Below are 26,221 nucleotides of genomic sequence, written 5' to 3' on the forward strand. Positions count from 1 at the left end.
TTGTGATATAGGACCATTCATCATCTTAATCAAAGTGCAGGACTTGCTGAACTGAGAGGGCAGTGAGAATACTAGCATAGGAAGTGGAATCAGAGACGCTTCTGCCTGAACGATGAATGTATTTCCTTCAAATGTTACCAGTGTTCAGGTATGCAAACTAACAGAGTGTGCAAATGTCATTAACATGCTAAAGGCTAGGAAAAGAAGTTGGTGTCACTGATGGAACAAAGACCAAGCCTATTAATTAATACCTCTGTAGCTACCTGAGTAAGGAGGGATGCAGACATAACAAATAAATGCAGACTTTTTAAATATTGGTATTTGTTAAATCACAACATTCAACCGCTTAATAGTATGGTCTGTCTGAGGCCTGCTAGAAGAACGGTCCCTAAATTAAATTAAACGATCAGTAAGGTCAGGGCCACAAAACATGTGTAAGAGACTAGCTAGTACTGTGAGTGACTTTAGCATGAATGGATTGTTACTGGCCTGTGAATCCACTACCGGCACATACACTGTAGATTTGATATGGTATGCATTACTCCACCAAGTTTATTCTATATTTTACACACAATCACTAAGTAAGACACATTATGTAAGGATGATATGATGGTAAATCTTGATTGTCAATTTGATAAAATGTGTGATCACTGAAGAGATGTACTTCTGGCACATTTTCGAGGATGTTTCCAGAAAAGATTAGCTGAGGAGCTGTGGTGGCTTAAACAGGTTTGGCCCCCACGGATTCATGTGTTTCCATGCTTGGCCATAGGGAGTGGCACTATTAGGAGCTGTGGCCTTATTGGAGTAGTTGTAACCTTGTTGGAAGAAGTATGGCACCGTATGGGTGGGCTCTGAGGTCTCCTATGCTCAAGCTCTGCCCAGTACAGAATCAGAATACCCACCTGGCTGCCTGCAGAAGGCAGTCTCCTCCCGGCTGCCTGCAGATGCAGAACTCTCAGCTCCTCCAGCACCATGTCTGCCTGCACACTGCCTTCCTTCCTGCCATGAGGATAATGGGCTACACCTCTAAAACTGTAAGCCAGCCCCAATTAAATGTTTTCCTTTGTAAGAGTTGCCTTGGACATGGTGTCTCTTCACAGCAATGAAACTAAGAAAGCGGGCAAGACTCAACCTCAGAGTAAACAGCACCTTCTGGTAAGTAGCCCCATAAAGAGAGGCAAGGAAAGGACAATGCTCCTGCCTACTTCCGCTGCTTCCTAAGCAAGTGTGTGCATCACTACTGCTATTAGCCAACATCAAATTCCCGCTTCTCCAGCCTTCCGAACTAGACCTAAGAATGAGACTCCCAAAGAGCTTCCAGGTCTTCTGCACTGCACTGAACCTGCTAAACCATCCAGCTTTGTAGACTGAACAGTTACAGACTTCTAAGCCTCTCTAGCATAAAGGTGGTCATTGTTGGACTATGCAAGTCCTATCATGGGCTAATATATCTTCTCATAATACATAATAAATCTTTTTACTTTATATATATATATATATATATATATATATACACACACACACACACACACACACACACACACACACACATCACACACACTCTATTCATTCCATTTCCCTAGAGAACCTTGCCAAATTCAGAGAGACATGCATAGAAGTTTTATCTTCAAAAATAATTATTTTAGTAGTTTTGAGAGGCTCCAACACAGAAAAAAAAAACCCACAGTAAAGTAAAATCAATCCTGGCATCCTGTTATGAATGAAGAGGAATGCACAGAATCACCTATGAGGCAAGCGCTCTGAAGCTACTTAAGTCTCCACTTGCCAGTTTACAAGAGAGGTTAAGAACAGGAAAACTCTAAGCAGCACAGCACGTAACCAGTTAAATCTAGAATGTGAAAATCTTGTACATGAAAAATCTTCTACATGAACTCAGATCTTTTTTTCCTCAAGAAAGAGAGATTGCTATAAACTCAGAAGAAACACATTAACCAAAGGAAATGTCTGAGAATTAAAAGCATCCCTAAACAAATTCCCAGTAACAGAAATGTTTAGACCATTCAGGAAAATTAAACCAAGACTAAAGAGTTTACACACTAGGAAGTAGGGGAAGGAAAGATTACTTTGCAGCCCAGGCTGGCCTTCAACTTGTAATCTTCACCTTCAAACTCAATCAGATATGCTTTTTAATTTAGACAAAGCAGTTACGTCCTAAGGCCGGAGACACATCAGTGCTGTAGATGATTCTCTCAATCCTTTCACTCCAAGTGAATAATCCGTGAGGACAAATGCCCCTCACAGTCTCTGAAGCCTGCCACAGCATAGGCAAGCTACTCAGCGTAAGGCAGCATCTAAACATAAGGTAAGTGTACAACTACTTTGAACTCGTGCTCACATAGTGACCAGATTAAACTGACTGAGATGATCTTCTGAATTTACAAGCACAGTTTTGACAATACGTAGTTTTTAACCTAATGCTATAGAAGTTTGGGGTAAGACGTCTTATTCTGTAGTTAAATATATCTTCCAAATCCCTGGAAGCAAAGAAAGCAAGAAATGTTCTCTATGAATTCTATACGTCCAATTCCACCGCCAATGGGGAATACAACACGGCCTGAAAGTTTAAAAAAAAAAAAAAGACCTAGAAAATGGACAACAAAGAACATTCTCTTTTCTAGAGGAATAAATGCATGTTTTCCAAAACACCAGTACAATGTTCCTCATACTATGTGGCAGGATTTTCCCTGTCCAATTACATTCGGACAGAGGAGGTCTGTGATTGGACAGGGAAAAGGGGGAAAGCTAAGAGTTGCAGAGATGAGGGGCTTCTCAGGGTAGGAGGAGAAGATGGCTGCAGATGTGAACCCGCGAGGCATTTGCCAGCCACAAGTAGTTGTGGGATCATAAGGTTAGATGGATTGGAATGAAGCTTTTATCATTATCAATTGGCTCTGAAAATATTGTATTGGCATCTTGTAAATTGTGATATTATTGATACATAAATCTGATTGGTCAATTAAACTTTAAAGAGTCTTGATTTTACTGGGTTACTGGGTATTGTGATATGCAACCACAATGTTGGTGGTTCCATTTAGTTAATGGAGTGTGGGACCACCGGTTACAGGGAGCTATAGCAGAGAGGGAACTAGTGGCTAGTCTGTCACTGTCTCAAACAGAATGTCACGTGATGGAGAACACTGATGAGGAGGACAACCAGCATTAGCCTGTCCCTGACATGCACATGCACACACACTGGAACACCTAGCATGGATGCATGCAAACACATACACCACACTGAGGAGAAGGAAGGGGGGAGGGGAGAGAGAGGGAGGGAGGAAGGAGGGGGGAAGAGAAGAGAAAGACCTGAATGTTGAAAATCCCTGCCTTCTGTATGTAGGAGGGACTTAAAGAAGAAGTTCACCATTGATGTTCCCATCAGGCCCAGCGGACAGCTCTTATCCAAAGCTCACACAGATGACACTCTTTAAACTAAATGGGTCACAAAATAAAAGCATAAGTCATGAATCTGGGAAAGGGACTGGCGGGGGATGAGAGCACTGACTAGGGATCAAAGGGAGCTAAGAGCAGGCAGGCAGAGGGAAGAGTAAGGAGAGAACACTCTATACCTGTATGAAACTGTCAAAGAAGAAAACCTCTTTAAAGGACACCGGCTAAGAAAAGGACTGAAAGGGTTGTGGGAAAACCTTAAGTACAGAATAGCAATATTAAATCTTATGGATTTCTATCATATCATTAGATTCCTTTTGGGAAATAGATGAATAACTCAGCAACTGAGAGGGCTTAGCATCCCAGATTTGTCCAACTGGACAAAAAGTAAAACCCTATCAAGAGCAAATATTATGTAGAGGGATAGAGGCCATGAACTACAAATGTTATGTAGAGGGGTAAAGGCCATGAACTACAAATGTTATGTAGAGGGATAGAGGCCATGAACTACAAATGTTATGTAGAGGGATAGAGGCCATGAACTACAAATGTTATGTAGAGGGGTAGAGGCCATGAACTACAAATGTTATGTAGGGGGTAGAGGCCATGAACTACAAATGTTATGTAGAGGGGTAGAGGCCATGAACTACAAATGTTATGTAGGGGGTAGAGGCCATGAACTACAAATGTTATGTAGAGGGGTAGAGGCCATGAACTACAAATGTTATGTAGGGGGTAGAGGCCATGAACTACAAATGTTATGTAGAGGGGTAGAGGCCATGAACTACAAATGTTATGTAGAGGGGTAGAGGCCATGAACTACAAATGTTATGTAGAGGGGTAGAGGCCATGAACTACAAATGTTATGTAGGGGGTAGAGGCCATGAACTACAAATGTTATGTAGAGGGGTAGAGGCCATGAACTACAAATGTTATGTAGAGGGGTAGAGGCCATGAACTACAAATGTTATGTAGAGGGGTAGAGGCCATGAACTACAAATGTTATGTAGAGGGATGAAGCCATGAACTTAGTATGTTGAGCTGATACTGATGAGCTGACTCTGCCTACAGTAGGCAGGTGATGATAGTGTTTCCTGGTCAAAGAAAGCAAATATAAAAGCAGAGACAGAAAGACAGTCATTTGAGAACTGTCACTACAGAGACGAGAATCAAGTGCTCGTAGTCAGCAAGTGCGCAGTGAAGAACATTCAGGAGAGGAGCCTAAGGCAACTTCCTGGGATCACCAATGAAAAGACGGAAGCACAGTAGGCAACAGAAGACTGACAATGTGCAATCCAATAGCAAAGAAGAGAATAAAAACAAGTCTGGACCAGCATTAAGGTGACAGAAAGTGAAGCCGGGCGTGGTGGCGCACGTCTTTAATCCCAGCACTTGGGAGGCAGAGGCAGGAGGATTTCTAAGTTCGAGGCCAGCCTGGTCTACAAAGTGAGTTCCAGGACAGCTAGGGCTACACAGAGAAACCCTGTCTCGGAAAAAAAAAAAAGACAGAAAGGCTGTGGTGATGTGGGGGAGGGGGGCCTCAGTAGGCCCATGCCGAGGCATGCCTCCCCACACCACGAGGAACCAGCCACACAATGATATAGTATAGAATAGAGTTTAGTCAGGGAATGGGGAGGGGAGTTAAGAGAGCAGTAGAGGCAGAGAGATGGAGAGAGTAGAGAAGTAGAGGCAGGTCATGAGCACATGGAGAGAGAGGGAAGGGAATGGAGAAAGAGGGGAGTAAGCGGACAAGAGGCAAGGGAGAGAAGCAGGAGTAAAAGAAAGAGGAGGGGACAAGCAGCCCCTTTTACAGTGGGCCAGGCCTACCTGGCTGTTGCCAGGTAACTGTGGGGAGGAGCATATCTGGCTACCAGGTAACTGTCCAGACAGAATACCAACACTAATGTGTGAAAGAATGGCTAGACCTAAGAGGTGATAATAGAAGCACCTCTCAGCAGGCAAGTTTCAGGAGAAAAGGTGAACTGGCTTCCAGAATGAAGAAAGAAGGGCTGGAGAGATGGCTCATCGGTTAAGAGCACCAACTGCTCTTCCAAAGGTCCTGAGTTCAAATCCCAGCAACCACAGTGGCTCACAACCATCCATAACAAGATCTGATGCCCTCTTCTGGAATGTCTGAAGACTGCTACAGTGTACTTACATATAATAAATAAATCTTAAAGAAAGAAGGAAGGAAGGGAAGCGAGTCAGGAAGCTCCTAGTCTTACAGAACCAAGACAGACTCAGGCAGTCCCTCGAGGGAATGAAGATAGAGGCAATCACGTTTTGGTTTTGATTTTGAAGCTTTTATCCTTTTCAAACACAAGAACTCAAAGAAGTTAAAAATAAAACATATAGTAGGAACATTTAATACTAGATATGGAGTTTTATTACAAAACATAAAACACTTGACAGGAAAAGCAACAAGAGGTTCTAATTTACCGCAAGTGAAGATGTCACTCTGACGGCACCTTGCTCGTTCATGACTCTAACTCCAGGAGCATTTTGGCCTATATTATCAATACTAATAACAGGTCCACTCACATACTGCAGCCTGAACATCAGAACTCAGAGGATATGTTATAATGCCTGCAGCACAATAGGGCTGGAAGAAGCAAGGTGAGGTCTTACTAAATATTATGAGCAAATTCAACCATCAAGACTATGGAGAACCTGAGCAATAGAAAATTTCAAAATTACAACAGCAATGAGAAAATAATATATTCCCTGAAGCTTAAATAAAAAACAAACTTTTTTTTTTTTAATTCTCAGTTTCTAGCACAGAATACGGCACATGGCAGACATCGATGCATACAAATGAATCAGGCCCAGTCTTGCTCAGATCAACATCCGAACAGACAGAAATACATATAGAAAATGGGCTATGCAATGACGCCATGAGCACCTGAACAAGAAACTCTAGTTCTATGCTACCAAGAAAGTGGAAGGAGGATCCCTGTTGAGAACAAGAGAATATGGCAGTGAGGTCCTTAAAGATCACTTTTACAGACTGTACAGAGGAGTCAGGTTGTCCAAGTTACTACTGAAACTGAATGAGAGGCAACAGAACCTAAGCTAGTGCTTTCCACCTGAGTTACTGCTGCAACCTCAAGAGCAGTTTAGAGTTCTACCTGTTAACTCATCTTCAAAGACTTTCTTATGCATTTGCTTATATAAAATCTTCACAACTACCTTATAAAATTAATATAATCTTTACTTCTAACATGAAGACACTAAACACAGAGGAGCTATATAAATTTGTATTAAGTTAAAGGGCTAGAGAGGTGGTTCTGCAGTTAAGGGAATGTGCTATTCTTCCAGAGGACTCGAGTTCGGTTCCCAGCACCTACATCAGGCAGCATAAAACTGCCTGTAACTGTACCTCCAAATATGATGCCTTGTTCAGCCTACACAGGCATTATAATCATATTTGTAAACCCACACACTGATACATAATTAAAATAATTTTAAAATCAAATGATTCATAAATCAGAGTTGTACTAGAGAATATCACAGTAAAAAAAACAAGCACTTTTGGACAGTAAATTATAACATGGACAGAAATGTCCCAAGCAGGGTCTCACTGTGTAGCACTAGCTGGCCTTGAATTCAGAGACCCACCTGCCTCTTCTCCAAAAGAAGAATCATTGTTTCCTTTATGCAAACAGACCTAAATATAGTAACATGGAACATTAAAAAAAGTCAACTATTACAAACAGAAAAAGAATTTATCCCCTGTTCAGTAAGCCTAAAATAGTTCTTGCCACCTCAAAAAATGAGAGATGGCTAAGAAAGCAATAGTGGAAAGTGAAAAAATAATATCTGATGTAAACAAACAAACAAAACTACTCACATATAGAAGTACAAGTGGCTTATGTGAGAGAAAGGTTTGAAACGCAGACTGAAGGAGAAATCCTACATAAAGGAAAAGACACTAAACTAAAAACAAGTCAGTGGACCATTAGAAATAAGTCTGGCAAGGTCAGTGGCGCCTGTGAGCCCCTGCCTCAAAAGAATACACAAAGTTTGTATTTACAAAGTCTGTACATCAGTCAGTCAGCAAAACACTGCATTAAAAATGGTGAACAGTATTACACTGACTTTGTATCCTTGGGTAAACTAAGTGATCAGAGCAAACAAATAATGTGACTCATGGTCAGCGGTCCTCAAAGAAAGAACGAGAGAGCTGGAGAGTTGGTTCAGAGCTAAGAGTATCTGCTGCTCTTCCCAACGCCCAAGACAGGTAGCTCACAACCATCTCCTAAGGCCAGCTCCAGGGGAACTGAGTTTTCAAGAGCACACGCGCACACACACACACACACATACACACACACGGGGGGGGGGGGGGTGCACAGACAAATACATAAGAGTAATAATAGGAATATTTTAAAAGACACAATCAGTGAGAGAGACAGCTCTCACTCAACAGCAGGTCTTTTGGTAAACTGACCTCATATTTCTTAAGCTCTAAAGCTACAAAGAATAAATTTCCACTGATTTAAGTTATTTAGTCTAAAATGGTTTCTTATAGCTGCTCTGTACCAAACTGATATCTACATAAACAGAAAGTATTTTAAATAAACCTCTTTCCTTTTGCGTTTTACAAGGAAAATTAGCATAGACCTTAAGATAGTTACAACTTCAGCAGACTCATTAATATTCAAGTGTTTCTTAAAATTAATTTTGTTTACCTGAAGCAGTATTTTAGGGGTCCTTGCAACAACAAGAATAGACAGACTAAAACATATGAAAAAGGAATCATAACAGTAAAGACAAATGTTTCAGTGAGTTTCAGTGAGATATGTGTAGACACCATTAAGAATGCATTTCTATGGAGTCACTCAATCAAGACAGTCTGGGAGCACTACACTGCATTGCAAAGTTCAGAAGTCTTTCTCATGGGCATCACAACCAGGCAGAGTACTTCCTAAGAACGTGGGGGTGGAGGGATGGGGTAGGGCTCTGCTCACTGCAGAGCTGACTGACCATACTATTCAAAGTACAACTAATTTCTATTCTACCAAAACTCTCTCTCTCTCTTTTTTTTTTTTTGTTTGTTTTTTGTGTTGTTTTGGGTTTTTTGTTTTGTTTTGGTTTTTCGAGACAGAGTTTCTCTGTATAGCCCTGGCTGTCCTGGAACTCACTTTGTAGACCAGGCTGACCTTGAACTCAGAAATCTACCTGCCTCTGCCTCCCGAGTGCTGGGACTAAAGGTGTGCACCACCAAGCCCAGCTTTTACACTTTTTCCCCCCAAAACTCTCTTTTCTTTCTAATGCAACTCCTTTAAACATACTGAGCACAGTAATACCTAAACACAGACAACATGAAATATTTTATATAACTTTCTATGAAACTTTTTCCTCTCAAGTATTCCTAGACACATAAAGACCCAACAACCCAGTACAAACTTCTCCAGCTAACTTGAGGTGACACTGCCACCTAGTGGCTAGTACAAAGAAGTGAATGCCTTGCTGCCTTATCTGCCCTTCTATTCCTCAACCAACCTCCAGGATTCAGCTGCTTTACCCTCAAAAGGTTACACACTCTAAAAAACTGATCTACCGTCAATCTCGTGAATAATTCCATCCCACACAGTTCTTTTTCCAGCATCACCCACAGAATCTCATAAGACAATATAAATGTTCTATATCTGTTCTATTCACCCATAACCTTGCCAATACAGCAGGTGCCAGCTAGATGTGGTTATCACAGTGCAGTAAGCCATACAAAATGAGAAGCCGTGAACTGTGTTAAAATAATAGGCCTTACTGCTGTTGTCCTTGGTTTTTCCCCCAGAGGCAGAAAGTACATCCCTATCGGTAAAGACTCCACGCCCTTCAGACACAGGACCCAGAGGACCCAAACTGGATCTGACCTGGAAGTCCCCTCCCTGAGGACTAAATTTCATAGTCCCAGAAAGCACACTCAAGACTTCCAAAGGAGGGAAGCAACCAGAAGTCCTACCCAAGTATGAAGTACTCCAGACGCCTCTGCGTAATGGCAGTCAGCCAAGTTCACACACAGGTCCTTGACACATTTACTACACACACACACACACCTCACCACATCACACACAACATAACACACACACACATACCACATACTGCATCACACACAACATTACACACACACCACATACTCAACACTTTTTCAGAATAGTAAACAGACAACTACACTGGCCAAAGAGGCCATGAGTCTTGGAAGAAGACCTAGTAATGCCACTTGTTTAAACAATATAATTGCTTACTGCATTCTAAATACTTATCTCTGTAACTAAAGGAAGTGTAGAGCTGATGCTCATCGAGGAAGTTTCTTTTTGCTGCAGAAGGAAACCATTACAGGAAGCCACAACTAGTCGGAATATAAGCAAAAACTGAGCAACTGATACACCTTCAACACAACTCCTTCAACTACGTACGGTTCAGGGTACAGCTAGAAAGAGGAAGCAGAGGGGTTGCAAGAATCAGGAGCCCAGGAAATCTGTTCTAACTATGTGCTTTCTAACTATGACAGGAAAGCGAAGCTACACTCACGTAAGCTCAACAACATGGCTGCCTGAGGAGCACCTGAGACAACTCCCACAGTTAACATCCCGATGCATAAGTGGCCCTGTTCATGGTGCCTGGGTGACTGAAGAGCTATATGCTGAGAGGGGAAGCATCAGCTTTCCCCAGGAACAACACCCAAGATTGTTTGCCCAATACCAAGGGGTCAACCCTAGAAACAAATTATCTAGAATACTGAACAGCTCAGCACGGTGTAGTTATATGCTGATTTGTTTATAGGTATATGCAACAGCAATGAATAAAAGCAAAGGCTTGAATTGGGGACGGGGACTGGGCATGGGAGGGGTAGAGGAAAAAGGAGGGATAAATAATGTAATTATATTTTAGAGTAAACAGGAATCCGCATGCACAACACAATACACTGTACAATGTTACGCTGAGTACTCTGTCCACATCCGTGTAACTCTCCCAGCTCTTTCAGATATCTCAAGTTTAAAGAATACAATGTATGAGCAGTGTGTCAAAATTCTCAAACACAACCACCGGTCCTTCCAACATCAACCTCATTTCCTAAGCTAGAACCTTACCATCCTTTTAAGAACCGCACTTATCACTACCATTGTGCATGTGTATGCACGCTATAGAGGGCACTGGCCACAGTGCAGGAAGTGGGGAGCTCAGGAGTGGGTTCTCTCCTTCCACGTCCCTGGTTCTGTTACCTCACCTGTCCAAACCCACCATCACTAACCAGTGTTCTAGCACAAGCCAGCCTTAATTCCTTGCTTCCCTTTTGCTCTCTTTGATCCATTTTTTTCTAAAGTTTTTCCAGAACTACTGTTTAAAATTATAGCATACTGGTCTTAAAGTCTCCCTGTGGTTCTCCAAAATGCCCCCCACAGTGCTAAGAGCAACTGGTATTAGCTAGGCATTTGTATGTCAGGTCTTTGTATCTCACACTCCTGCAAGGTTGATAATTTGAGTACTCAGATTTAAGTAAACTGACCCTTGAGGAAGCATCATCCATCCATCTGGACACAGAGATGATTAGTGAGGGCAGCTAGGATTATCAAAGGCAATCTGGGCCTGGTGACACAGCCTATCTCCTAGCAACTGGGAGACTAAGACAGGAGCACCACAGGTTCAAGGCCAGACTATGTAGGGAGTTCAAGGCCAGATGAAGCTACTTAGCCAGATGCTGCCCCAAATTAAAAATATAAAACAGGCTAAGAATATAGCTTAGTAATAAGGTAACTTGCCTAGGATGACACCTGGGTTCAATCTCCAGTGTGTACACACCACATACATATATACACTACACACCACACCACACCACACACACAGACACCACATCACATACAACATTACACACACACCACATACACACCACACACTCACAAATAGCACATACCACATCACACACACTACATACATACCACATACACAACACACACACATACACACATACTCCAAAGCCCTTCAAATTTTAACTTTGTTATTCTTTTTCCATTATTCCCTACCTAGCCTTCAGGAATTCTGATCACCCAATGCCCTTTCAAGGTTCTTTTCCAAAGCACACAGTGTACTACTCAGTTGGCTGAAAATGACTCTCAACTGTGGTGGTCCTGAAATTTTTCTCTGAAGCCTTCTCCATTTCTCTCCTGTTCAATGAGAAGGCCCTAGGTAGACTGATAAAATCCCAAATACACCCCACCTGTGAGTTCAAACTGACATACTACAAACTATGCACAGATTTTCCAAGGAAATATCCAAGTAAGAATCTACTGGCAGCCATGTGACCACCTAAATTTGTCAGAAAATGAATAAGGGTCAGAAAGCAACAGCAACAGCTAATTAAAAAAAAAAAAAAAAACCCTTTGCAAAATGTTCACAAACTACACATTCCATTATTCTGCAGTGAGTGCTAAGTCATTCCAAATACAAGGAACTCAAAGCTTTTGACCTTTTGTTTTTGAGGCAGGTTCTCCCAGTAGAGTTCAGCCTTGAATCCTTCTACCTCAGCCCCCAAAGTGCTGGGATTACAATGTGTGCCACCATGCCAAGCAACCCTTAACTTTTAAAGACTTTACTGTGTAAATGTTACAACTCAGACAAATTCTATCTAAGACTTATTGTTGGCCATCAAAGGACAGTTTCCAGAAACTAAAGAGCTTTTCTATACCTACACCCAGATTCCTAGAGGACTTCTTCAAACAGTTCAGAAACACCCTTAAGAGTGACGTGGAGTTACAATAATGACTTTACTGCCTCTTGTGTAGGTTCCAGGAACATGTAAGAGATTTTCCCATTATCCCGTTACTAACTGACAGCGAAGCAGCTGCTCCTCAAAGTACTACTCAAGAATTAGCTTAAAATTCTCCACACTAAAGCTATGTTCTGTCTGTCTCACAATCTTCCTTCAGTTGAGGCACCGGGAGCCATTAGGGCACTAAGGATCAAGTTCTTACTTGCAAACTTCTAAACATAGTTTTCATTCCACTAGAAATCATGCCTGCTGGGGCTGGAGATATGGCTTAGTAATTAAGAGCACTTACTGCTTCTACAGTGGACCCAAGTTCAGTGTTCCAGAATCTACATCAGGCAGCTCACAGCCTCTCACAACTCCAGCTCCAAGGGATTTAATGCCCTCCGGCCTCTAAGAGCACCTGTGTATACATGGTACACATAGGCTCACTCAGGCACATAAGTAAACAGAGGAAATTAAAAAGAAATGCATAGCCAGGCGTGGTAGCTCACGCCTTTAATCCCAGCACTCGGGAGGCAGAGGCAGGCGATTTTCTGAGTTCAAGGCCAACCTGGTCTACAAAATGGGTTCTAGGACAGCCAGGGCTACACAGAGAAACCCTGTCTCAAAAACCAAAAAAAAAAAAAAAAAAAAAAGAATATGTTTGTAAAACTGTTAAGATTGCTTCCAAAAATTCTCCCAACCAGAAAACAATTTCCATGCTTTTTCCTAATAATCTTAGCAAATAGTATTCCCTGAAATAAAATTTCTGGGAAAAAGGAAAAAAATATATATATAACAATGTATCTAATGGAGATATTGGGAAAGTAACCTTTAGTAGATTGAGAAGAATTATCCTATGGTTCAATTACTATTCTAGGGAGGTCAACACAAAAAATACTATGTTTTTTGTGCTTCTTCTATAACCAGTACCTGTTTCCTAAACACAAATTATATAGAAAATCAGAAACTAAGCAGATTTACTCTGAAGGGGCATTTTATGATAGTCTCTTCAGACAGACAGTCCAAGGAAATGGAGAAAGAACAGATCCATCAAGACTTGACAGCTAATAACAAACAAGAGACAAGAGAACGGAATCCCAGGAGTGATGAAGTAACTGCATCAAGCTTAGCAAGAAAACTGAATACAGGACTCAAGGCCAGTGAGAGCAAATGAAGAGGAAGGAGACACGCTGACACGCTGAAGCCAAGGAATGAGAGGGTGTCGAGGATGCAAAGGCTCACAGTGAGTTTAAGAAAGCAAAAGTGAGACTGTTGGCAGGGGGGAAAGATGATTCAAACAAGAACGGCAGAAAAAAAAAAAAAACAGTGTGGCAAGCATTTGGAGGAGAATGTAAAAGCTTTACTAGCTAGAAGATGTACAAAGCAGAACACAGTGGAGTCTGAGTTAAAAACTTTGCTGTCCAGGTTTTGATGTTTGGGGTCTTTATTCTGTAAACAGAGGGAGAAGGCATATAGTTCCCCCCCCCAAGAAAAATACTCTGAAAATAAAGTATCTGATAAACTGGATGACAAGATAGTTAAGGCCAAAGCTATTAAAAGAGGACTTAAAATCGTGTAAAAATAGTAATAAAGATGTTAAAGTAGCTGGTAGCAAAAGAAGTAAAACCTAAAAAATATATGAGAAAGATATTCACTATCCCAAGATGCCTGCGATATTATATAATGAAAAATACAAATCTGTGCTCTCCCCTGGTCTTCTTGGCAGACAGCTACTAAAAACCCTAGACTCTCCGGAGTACTTCCTTTGTATGCTAACGGGAGTCTGTGCCCTTATATAACCTCAGGGCAGGGGCATGATTAGAAAGGTGGACTTTCAGTTCTACGCCTAAACTTCCAGAGAGGGAAACAGGGCTGAAGGTCAGACTGATCGCTAAAGGCTAACAGTGTAATCAACTGTCCCCACATCATGACACCTCCATAAAGACACAAAGAACAGTGTTCAGCAAATGTCTGGAGTGGTGGACATGAAGAGCTACCTAAAGGGAGATCCGCCCCAAAGAGCAGGAGCTCCCAATGTGCCTGCCCTGGTCCTGTGGCTAGCCACCTACACCTTTTATAATGTCCATTGTAGTATCTATGAGCAAACTGAACTCCAGGAGAGACTCAGGTAAAACCTGATTTACATGGCGTGTCAGTCACAAGCACAAGCCACAAACGGGGGCTTGCTGCGGCCATCTGAAGTAGAAGGGAACGCTTGGAAGGTTAAAGCTTTATCTAGTGGGATCTGATGCTGCCCTAGGAAGGCACAGTCTGACTTGGGTAAACTGTCAAAGGTTGTGTTAGGTAGTATGTGGCAAACACACTTGGCTGCTTCCTGTCTTCCCGGAGTGCCGCAGATGCTCTACCACTAATGCAGTTACTGTATCCACACATGATATGACAATCACCTGCAAACTGACCTTCTCTTCCTCAGCCTCTTGCTCCTAGCACTAACAAGTCAGGACCACAGCAGTTGCCAGAAAATGTCTGGCGAATTCTAATGGAGCACAGTAATTCTAATTGTCAGACCACAGAGAACTCTAAGTGGCCTATGAGATGGTGACAAGAACTAATGAAGCTCTTAGTGGGTAGATCACATTTAAGGAATGAGTTGTTTGGTTTGGGTCTTGTTTTTTTTTTTTTTTTTTTTTTTAATGAGTTTTAAGACAGGCTGACTTTCAGAGTGGAGGATGACTAAGGGCAATATCCTTGGAAATATAAGGGAGAAGATAATGAGAACGGCAGGCGAATCCCAAACACAAATAGATTTGCCATATATAGTAAAATTGTCACTAACTCTTACATTGGCTGACAAGAATATTTAAATATACAATTAGTGCTCTACAGTTATTTCTGTATGGCTCTGTCTTTAAGGAAGCTATATGAGCCAGAGATGGATGAACATGTAGAAGTGCTTTCTGTGCAAGTCTGACCACCTGAATTCCATCTCTAGAACCCAGAGCAGAAGGGGAGAATCAATTTTCAGAAGTTGTCCTCTCATGCCTACACTCATAACTGGATCAATATTGATATTTTACTTAGTCATTCAATGAACAAAAATCCAGAGTATCTATAACCTGGAACTATAAGCTAAGAGGGAGCTGTCAGGAAAGCGAACTTTCCTAGAAGTGACACCTTTGACTCCAGACGGTGTAATCAAGGTTAACATGAACTACACTATGAGATCATAGTGTCTCAAACAACAACACTGAGAAGGATGAAGCAACTGAATGAGGTACTGAGATGCTGAAGGATAGCTTAGAAAATGAGGAATAGCATGTGCAAAAGAATGTGGATCTCCAATGTCTCAGTTTCCTAGAGCCACAACAGACAGTAAGAAAAGGAGCTCAGAGAGGCTCTTCTGAATTTTCCTTGTAAGACTGAAACAGAAAGCATCAGGGAAACAGGAGAGTCCTCAGGGAAATGGGGTTGGCACAAAGTGAAGACAAGGCATAAAAGAATGAAAAGTCGCTTCCGAGGACAAGGAGCCAGAGATGACAACGGACCTGCTCAGATTCAGAAACTCTAAAGTCAAGAACAAAACTGCTAAAACTAATGTTAGTAAATATGAGGCTATTATGCTGATTCCCTAAGAATTTCCTAAAATGTGGTCAACCTGTGTATAAACCTGCAATTCTGAACTGGTGAGAATGCATCAACCTCCACTAGGGAATAATGAAAGGACTTGGTTATTCTACCCTCTTTCAGTCAGCCACGACCTTTATCTAAGGAAAAAAAAAAGGAAGAAAATACACATGGGCATATGTTAGAGTTTGGATGCAAAATGTTCCTCACAGGGTCATGTATTTGATCATTTAGTCCTTCTAGTAGTGCTATCATGAAAGAGAAAAGGAACACTGGTTCAGTTCTCAGCCCTTTGGCTAAGATCAAGAGTACTAATGACGGAGATAGCCTCAAAGAAATGCCCCTTGCATTTTCCCCCTTTTTTTGGATCATTTCATTAACTGTATATAATTTAAGTGTATAAGCAAATACACTATAAAATACCTGTATTTTAAAATAACTGCTGCTTGATTCCACATGCTTCCACAGCTACTTTTCCAAGTTCACTGATTAACTATTTGAAAATACTATTTACCCCACTGTCTCCAATTCTTCTTTGCCACCTCTCCATGTAATCCAAATTAAGTTTTACCTCCACCACTTCCCCAGAAACCTATCAGTTAGACCTAACAATCAACAATTAGGCCTCAATCTAACATAATAAACCACTCACTTATAAAACATTTCATTTGAATTCATGGACACCACTTTCTTAATTTTTTTTTTTTAATCTTTCACTGAGTTTTTGAGACAGGTTTTCCCTAGCTGTCCTGGAACCACTTACTTTTTGCCTCTCTCTCTTTCTCCCTCTCCCTCTGCCTCCCCACCCCCGTGTGTGTGTGTGTGTGTGTGTGTGTGTGTGTGTCTGTGTGTGTGTGTGTCTGTGTGTGTGTTAGAGAGAGAGAGAGAGAGAGAGAGAGAGAGAGAGAGAGAGCGCACATCTGTCTATCTGCCTCTATTTCTCTGCATTCTAAGATCTCAAAGAACATCCCTGGACTTCTCCAGCCAATCACTCCCAAACTCTATTACTCAGTTCTCTGAGCATTAAATGCTGACTGCCAATCCCTGGAAATTTGCATCTTTATCCCAGACCTCTACAGTGAATTGCAGACTCAAGTACACCCAGATACCTACAGTGTCTTCACAGCTAACTTAGCACATCCAAGATTAAAGTCATAAATTATTTTCCCCTTAAGAGCTGCTTCTTATGCAGTCTTACTGATTAGTGTAAACTCTACCTGAGTTTTTTCAGGCCACATCCAATCCATCATCAAATCGTTGTCTCTGTATTAAAAAATGTATGCAGAATTTGTAATACTTCTCCCAACTCCTGTCTAAAATCAATGCCATCACTAACCAGAATTACTGTTGCAGCTGGCTAAATGATCGCATTCTTCCCTTATGCTGACATTCTCTACTTAGCAGCAAGGAGAATCGTTTAAAAAAATCGAAGTTAAAGCTGTCACTCAGTGGTGGAGACCTTGATTTGCAACTGGGAGGGCAAATAAACAAGCAAACGAAGGTGAAATTCTACATTGTCTTTGCACTTTTAGAGTCTAGACAACCAGAGATGGTCTGACTCCCTCCACCCAATCCACCTATCAGACATCACTGTCTGCCTCACTGCCATACTCAGCACTCTGAAAAGAGACCAGGCATACCCAGCAGAGGCATCCTGTTCCGTGGTTATCAAATGTTTCTCTCCACTAAAGGATGGGAAGGTGTCTGGGTCAATAAAGCATGAGGACCTGAATTCAGATCCACATCACCCACATAAGAAGTTAGGCGTAGTGACATGCATCTGTCATGCTAGTGCTGGGCAGGGCAAACAACATCCCTGGAGCTCACTGGTCAATGAGACGTGCTGAGCTGATGAGTTTCAGGTTCAATGAGAGACCCTGCCTCAAAAACAAGGTGGAAATCAACTAAGGAAGATACTCAACACACACACAAATATGCACACCAACATGCACACACATGCACATGGCATAACACACTAAAAACTGTTCATTATAAAAAGCATTTCTTTTCCGGAGTCTGCAGAGACCACACTTTTGCTTGCCTAACCATCTTGAGTGGTTAGCAGCTCCCCACCCATGTTCTTCCCAACTCACTCTGCTTCCTCCACAAGACTGTAACAGTTGAGATACTACATACTCATTTCTTTCTGTATCCTCTCATTGTATGTAAGCTCCAAAAAGGCACAAAAGTTGTTTAGTTCCCTGTCCTATGCCAAGTAAGTGCTCCACCATCTTAAATGGATCGATGACTGTATCTATTCGGACTTGGTCTATTCTTAAAGCAAAGACTGAAAACATCAGCAATGTAAAAGCTCTCAAATCCCAGAGAAGCACAACTGCAAGATAGGCCACACAGTCAAGTACCTAACTCTAGATAATGCCCAAAAAAAAAAGGGTTGACAAGTCCAGACTATGATGAAACAGAAAGTAGGGAGGACAAAGAAAAAGGCCTTTCTGCCTCTCCATCCCTTGAAAAGAAATACCACCTGATTGTTTCCCGTAAGCTGCCCTACCAACATCTCTGTCCAAAATAACACCAACGCCATTCTCCACACTTAAGGGCTGTTATGAAGAGTTCTTGCCTTTCTCAGCTGTGGTCTTCTGAGGAAACTGTAACTCTCAACCCTAACATTGGCTGCCAAGACATAATGGTCTGAGAAAGCTCTCAAATTTCCACAAAGCACTCAGGCTGCAACCAAATATCATTAATATGATGACAAGAACAAGTCAAAGAACCTTTGATGCTGCCTCTTTGTTGTCCCTCGTGTATACTAGCAGCTCACTCATCAGAGATCACATCTTAGTGTGGGGAGGTGGCTAGGCAGGCAACCCAAAACCGTAGGATAGGAGATTGTTCCTAATGCATTTGAACAGGTGAAGAATAAAAAGAAATAGAAAACATGTGGTAGCACAGGATGTCACCTGGCCTTTGCATACCTAACATAAAAACAGAAGCTATGGACCACCAAGCTTCTGCTTCAGCAAGCAAAACGCAGAGGCAAGGGGATCTCTTTAAGTTGCAGGCCAGCCAGAGCTACATAGTAAAACCTCTACTCAAAAAAAAAAAAAAAAAAAAAAAAAGATTCTTCATTGATTATAATAATCAGACCCATTTTAAGGCCAAGAATCCCAAAACTGGGCCACTCATATTCAAATTAAGCTACCAATCAAAAAGAAAAATAGGAAAAAAGTTCTTTCTCATGGATGTAGCCTTTAAGAACCCTCTATCTCCTCATAGCTCACGGCCTCAACTTAAGCAATCAGAAATCTCTAAAACCAAAGATTCACCCTGAAACATAAAGTCAACTAACTCACTAGACAAGAGCAACTCAAGGATTACTCATATTTTCTGCCTGTTCAGTTTACTCATAAAGAAAGGAACATTCTGATTGGCTGCTCTCTCGGTAGGCTGAGTCACACCCTAGCACTGGCAACCTAGCAATCAGAAGTTACAAACCAAAAGAGACCGGAAGCTACAGACTGCTGAGAAAATAATGGGGGTGGGAGGGTTGTCAGTACCAACAGAAACTGTCACATGAGGGCACATCAACCAGAAGTAACTATGGCCTGGAATGGCATTCCAAGTACAGAATGTTATATGTCCTTGGTCTCTCTCACTTATTCTTAAATCTCCTAAAAGTACCATATCCCAGGCCTTGCTTTCTTGGTCACTCCTTTGAACTGGGTGATTTCTTATTTCCCAGAAGTCGCTTCCCTTCTTCCAGTGTCATGTTATCCAGTACTCACTCATACTTTGTACTCAGCCCTTATCACTGACAAGCACACAACTGGATTGGAATTAGATGTGTCACAAAATTAGGTACAATATATCACAGAGCAGTAGGAAAAAAAGAATACGTGTGTGTGTGTGTGTGTGTGTGTGTGTGTGTGTGCGCGCGTGTGTAGACAAACTATTTCAATCTCAGCTCTTTCTAAATTGCCAGTCCACATTCTCATCCTCTTACAAAGAGTTACTCAGTCTTTTATCTTTCAAGAACTATGTTCAATCTGCATTTCCAACTCAGGGTCCAGACTTAACTTCACATGATTTCGATTACCTCCTATGAGAAACACAGTTTAATATATTTCTACACTGTTATATCAGCCGTCTCCCCACGAGATAGCATACAGTATTTTTAAAACCAACTATCCTCAAAGATGACCCTCCAGCCATATTCAATCATACTAAGCTATTAAATGACGCAAAAAGGTAAGCAGAAACTTTTCAACTGTTGTTTTGGTTTTAAATACCTCTTTCAAATGCGTAAAAGAAGTCAAATCTTTAGCCCAGCAATAAGATAATACACATTTGGAAGAGTGCCTTTTAAAGTGAAGGCAGACCAGATCCTAGCCCATAGCTTCCTAGAGACACCTATTTTATCTTCAACAGATTCCTTTCCATCTCACCCATTAAATGATGCTACAAAAAGCCTACCTTCTAAGTTGCAGTAGTTAGAAACAATGGCATGCCAGTGGAGTATACCTGATAACTATTGTTTTGGGCTATCTTATCTACCTAGAATACATCACTGTCCAAAAAAGGAGCAGATAACAAGGTTTTGTTGTGTAGCTTTTTAACAATTCAAGTTAAATCAGAAATGACCTTCTGAACAAACAAAAACTTTCACAAATACACTACATTCATGAACTCTTTGGTTTGTCCAAAATGTACCACAATTTTAATATCATAGATTTATTGTTACTTTAAGCATTCAAAAATAAATGTATACCTTGATAAATATCAAAAATTATAAATCATATAAGCAAAAGCCCGTTAGAGTATTCAAGAATATTTAAAAGTGCAAGGGGGTTCTAAGTCTGAAAAGTCTGGGAACCGTCCTGCTGGATACTCACAGTAATACTTTTGCCCAGAATTCATCTCTCAAAAGCAAGCACCAACCAGAAATATGGCTCATGCCTACAATCCCTGCTCAAGGGGGTTCTCAGATAAGACTTCTAGGGGTACCATCATACACCTCACAATTAAAAGACAAAATTACAAAGTATTTTTTGTTGTTGTTGGGTTTTTTTTGTTTTTTCGAGACATGGTTTCTCCGTATAGCCCTGGCTGTCCTGAAACTCACTCTATAGACCAGGCTGGCCTCAAACTCAGAAATCCGCCTGCCTCTGCCTCCCGAGTGCTGGGATTAAAAGCCTGCGCCACCACGCCCAGCACAAAGTATTTTTAAAAGTCAATTATTCTATAAAATTTTCAAAAGCTACCAAGTGTTCAGTACTAAAAACTAAGTGAGGCCTATAATTCATGGAAGGTAGAATAGGAAGGACCAGGACTCAAAGTCAGACAGGGTTTCAGGAAACTCTGTCTCAATAACTAAATATAAAACATAACAAAAATAATATTTGGAGTGTTAATGCTAATAAAAATTAGTAAAACTATTTCAGTGACTTTGTGGGTAAATGACAACCCATCCACAGAGAGGAGAGAATAAAACTGGGATAAAACCTGCAAGTGTCTTTTTAATTGTGAGACAGAAAGACCTCTTATCCTTATTGTTGAAAAGACTAACTCAAAACAAAAGGCAATGAAAGTATGACAAATTATTCAACTAAAATTCTGCTGGGAGAAGTGCAGATCTTTCTAAAGTAAAGCTAGCAAGAGCTTTTGAAACTGATAAAACGTTCATAGCCTCTGATGCTGTAATTCCTCCCTCCCAAGGGCCTTTAGCCTCAGGGAGAAAAAAAAAAAAGATGACTATGTGGCCATATGTGAACTGCAGAGTCCTGACAGGACAGGGAGTGGCATTTTAGTAAGGCCATCTAAGTCACCTAAATAGACTAACTGCACTGCTTACAAAACAATAACCAAGGCACTTGTCCACTTAGAAGTAAGGAACTATTTCCTGTAACACAGCACAATTAACCCAATGGTATAAAAACTAGCAAAAAGAAAACCATCAAATACTAAAGCCCAGATTAAAGGTTGCATTTATACACCAACCAGTGGTATAAAATTATTTGAAATTGATAAGAAACTAGGAATTGCTTATTGTCTTCTAGAACTAGTGAGGCCTACTACACTATTCGAGTAGTTGAAAACTGATGTGCAAGATGCATAAATCTACAATTATCAACTTTATCACAGGAGTACTCAGAGCAGCTGTTTTCACAACAGGCAAACCATACATGTAATTCTAGCCATGCTATTAACCAGCTGTAGCCCAGTTATACCAAAATCTCACTTTACCACCAGAAGGAACTGTGCAGTCTCCATATGGCAACCAGAGGCTCCCAACACCAACTTATTATCAAGCTCCAGTCAGGAGTGGTAAAGGTCCAGTTTCTCCTATTTTCCCAAATGAGGTGTCACGTTTCCCAGCCACTCAAGGGCTCTGGGTCCCAAGGAGTGGTAGCAGCTAGCGAGGAGGAAAGCACAAACGGACTGCTCTCTGGAACAGTGAGAAGCAAGCAAACAAGAGGTCAGGAACTGTGACACAGAGGTTAGATGGAGACAGAGGCAAGCTACTTGCTTTTTCAGGCTTTAGTTATTCAAAGCTATTTTAGCAGTAAACCAAATGATCTGCTAAATCTTTCCAATTTAATATCTACCAACATAGCCCTTTTATAATAAATATCCATTTCTCTCGTACTGAACCAGGATGGTAAACCCTTCATTAAAAATTAGAAGCTAGGCACTGATGGCTCCTTTCTGTAACCCTGACACTCAGAAGGCTAGGGGGTAAGGTGGGGCTGCAGAGATTTGAGCTCAGACTGAGCTAAGCAACCCATTGAGTTCTGGGCTAGCCTGGGTTACAGTGAGACTCTCAAGGTACTTGTTTGTCATCAAGCCTATCGCCCGCACCCACATGCTGGCAAAAGGGAATGCACTCCCACAGAGGACCTACTCACCCAGGTCCCAGTGCACGCACTGAGCACAGGCGCATGAGCAAGAGCACACTCACAGGATAGATGAATGCAATTTAAAAAAAGAAACGTATTTAGAATTAGGATAGAGGGGAGTAAAAGTAAACTACAAAGATGGCCAAAGGACGCCCAAGTTCCCAGACCTGTCCCTTTCTAGTCATAGCTGTGGGCAAACCCCTGCACCTCAAAATAAAGTTCTAGACTAACCCTTACTGGCCATGGCCTTCATTCCTCCATCTTCAAGTAGAACGACTTTTTTCCTCTCATAACCAGGATGTCATCCCAAACAGTATCAGCTCTTATTTCATCCTTAAACAAATAAAAGTAGTAATGTTGGGGGTGGAGAGATGGCTCAGCAGTTAATAGCACTGGCTGCTCTTTCAAAGGACCCCAGTTCAATTCCCAGCAACCACACGTCATCTTACAACCGTCTGTAACTCTGGTTCCCGGAGATCTGACACCCACACACAGAATAGCAGGTAAAACACCAGTACATACAATTTCTCTAAAAGTCATTTTTTTAAAATACTGATTTTTTTCTTCCAATTTTTCTGGTACTAAGAGAGTCCAAACATATTTAGCTTATCTTAAATCTGCACTCAAGCCTGGACCCTTTCCTCAAAATGCACTGAGTAAATAGATTTTAGCAGTATGTGCTGTAGCAGCAAACATAAGAAGAAACTCAGAAGCCTGGGGAAGACCTATATCAGCAAATCGTTAACTCCTAATTGATGAACTGCTCAGTGCAGCGTGGCCTGGTGCTGCTGGAGCAGTGAAAACAAGAGATGAAATGCCCAGACAAGACTCAAGCTCAATGCTCTAGCGGGGATGCAAGATGTTTACTAGGAAGACAATTCTGGACCCAGGAAACAAAGGAAGATGCCATCGTCTGTGAACTGCAAACAGTCCCATGGAGAGGACATGTGTAACTGTAGACGAAACGAGAACGCAGACAAGCACCAGAAACTGGAAAAGACTGAAGGAATTCTAACCATGAAATTAAAATTCTCTTCTTCACCCACAATAGTAAAAGCAATATGGCAACAAGCAAAAAGATTCTACCTGAGGGAAGGTAGAATAAAAAAGTTCCTGCGCGAAGGGCGGCTTCTGGCTTTCTTGTTATGACGTATTAAAGAAACAGAACAAATTACAGGTTAAGGGTTGTTAAGTATTTTTAACCTAGAGACTGAGGTCAGTGTTGCTGAGAACAAGGAAGAAAACCACCATATAAGAGAAGAGCAATGCACTCTAACAAATTAAGAGAGACAAACATTAATAAAGTCTGGAAAGAAGACTGACTTCATCCAATGCAAACCCTTCATCAACGTTTACATCCCTTACCAATTATACACTATACATTTTAACGCATACTTTATAGTTATCCTTTGCATTAAATTTGATTCCAGTTTTTTAATCTAAATGATGATACTTTAATCAACTGTCTAAATACATATGTCTCACTAATACTTAATGTTCTTGACCCCCCCAAAAAAAATGCTTTTTCAAACGGCTACTCTGAAAAAAAAAAAAAAAGGTAAATGCTTATTCTCATTCATAACCGTCCTCCCCCAGCTTGGGTTTTTTGAGACAAGGTCCAGGTAGTTTTTGCTATTCTGAAGCTTGCTATGTAGACTAGGTTAGCCTGGAACTCACAGAAATCCACCTGCCTCTGCGTCCTGAATGCCAGGATAAAGGCGTGAACCACCTGGTTTTTCTCTCTCCTTAAGTGAAACAGGGCATTCCAATCTTGAACGGCGAAGAGTCTGTGCACTAGTCATTTCCATGGCTAAGGCCTATTTTATGATCAGCAAACCTAATTGGCTAGGTAGCCAGCAAAGATGAATTTGCAATTATTGAAATTCAAAATCAGGCTTTACGAGCAACGACCACCTCAAATGGATTGCCCCCTCCCTTTACTTTGTCAAGAAAGTAGGTACATTTTTAAAAAAAATGTATAAAAATAGACGTCCAAAAGAGGGAGAGGAGGGGCGTAAAGCACCTGAACCTACAGACGCCCCGTAATCCACCAAAGTTCTCAAGACGTGTTTTAGGGCGTGTCTTTGTTTTGACTCAGTGATTTAAAAAAAAAAAAAAAAAAAAAATCCCACTCATTCCGGGCTCTCAGGTACTTTCCCTCACCAACGCGAGCATCCAGGCTTTGAAATCCCAGGGCATCTCTGCCTCGCCCTGATTTCCCGGTGCAGGAAGGCTGCAGCCCGGGCATCCCGCGGCCCCTTCCCGTCACAGCACCACCGAGCAGGGGCATCCGGCCTGCCCGCTGCACAGCAGGCGGCTCGGGAGAGGGGGCGGGGGCTCCGAGGGTCGTCCCAGAGCGCTGCTGGCCAAGGACACCCGGCCCTCCGTCCGCCCGCGCTGCGCCCCGGAGCCAGGCAGCCTCGGGCGCCCCGAGACCCCGGCCCTGACCCCCGACTCTCACCGTGCGGAGGTCGCGTTGCCTCCTCGGCCGCGGCCCGGCTGCCGGTCGCCCAGCGACCTGCCCGCCCGAGGATGGGAGAGAGGCGAGAGGCAGTTCCGTCACATCCCGGTCTGTCCAGCCGCCTGCCCCGCAGCAGCCAGCATCGCCTCCTCGGCCTGCGGGAGCGCCGGACTTCACCGACGCCGCGCCCCCTCCCTAGGCCGGCACCCTCCTGGACTCCGCCCTCCAGGGCCCTCGCACTACGCGTGCGCGGCCCCGCCTCCCGGTCTGTCCTTGCGCAGGCGCGAGTCTCACTGGACTAGACCCCGCCTCCGGGCCCGCCCCAACCTCGCGCCAGCCGTTCGCAGGCTCCGCCCTGATCCACTGACCTTGCCTTTTTACCCCCTGACTCAGGTCTTTTCCTGGCTTGAACCTTTCACTCCGGTCTCTTGGCTGGATTCAAATGTGCAGCTTGACCACAACCAAACCTGTCAGCTCCGGCTCCAGTCTGACAGGAGTGATCTGAACACTGGAGCAAGCATGACTTCCCCACTTTACGTCTTGTTTTGGCCTGACTGTGGCTGGCTATGCCTCAGCCGTGCATACTGAATCTGAGCGGAGATTGCGATAAAACACTGAGAGCTGAGAATTGGAGCTATTTTATGAGGCTGTGGATCCCAATCCCATTCCAAATGCCATCTCTCCCTCCTTCCTAGATGGTCAGACAAGTCGTTGAGAGTCACCATCATGAAAGCCTTCAGTATCTGGCTGTCTATTAAAAGCATTGACGGTGATATTTATCTGACCCTAGACTGCCTAGTCTCCTCACTAGCCCTAACAGCTCAACTGAAATTAATAATATTGAAAGAGAACTTGGAAAGTCTCCACCTGTCCTCCAGACCACTAACATAACCACTGTGGTAGGGGAGGAGACACTAGCGCCCCTCAGGCCATCAGACTGTTGAAACATTATACTCCAAATAATGTTTTAAATTTTAGGTATTTTCATCCTGGAGAAATGGAAACAACACTGAAGGCCTAGCGCTATCCAGAGAAGGAGCTTGCCTCCCAGGATTCGTAGCTCTGACAACTTCTCAGACCACTTTGCAAGATAGACCGGAGTGAGCCGAAACAGTGCTAGGTCAGTCCTATCACACCTTAACCAGGCAGGAGTGCTCA

At 42.3% G+C, this 26,221-nt stretch overlaps 1 protein-coding gene across 5 annotated transcripts in view; it reads right to left on the minus strand.

Annotated features, from left to right (window-relative positions):
• The window catches only part of Ccser2 (coiled-coil serine rich 2), a 93,906-nt gene extending 68,543 nt beyond the window's left edge, over positions 1-25,363 (minus strand). For 4 of the 5 annotated variants that reach the window (XM_030248048.1, XM_006519606.4, XM_006519605.3 and 1 more), the window contains exon 1: positions 25,064-25,363. The gene's annotated coding sequence lies outside the window, so the exon portion shown is untranslated. The remainder of the gene's footprint in view (positions 1-25,063) is intronic. The other variant, NM_027045.1, reaches the window with a different exon arrangement.
• Positions 25,364-26,221: the final 858 nt, after the last annotated feature.

Source organism: Mus musculus, chromosome 14, assembly GCF_000001635.26.
Source record: "Mus musculus strain C57BL/6J chromosome 14, GRCm38.p6 C57BL/6J".
Classification (NCBI taxonomy): Eukaryota; Metazoa; Chordata; class Mammalia; order Rodentia; family Muridae; genus Mus; species Mus musculus.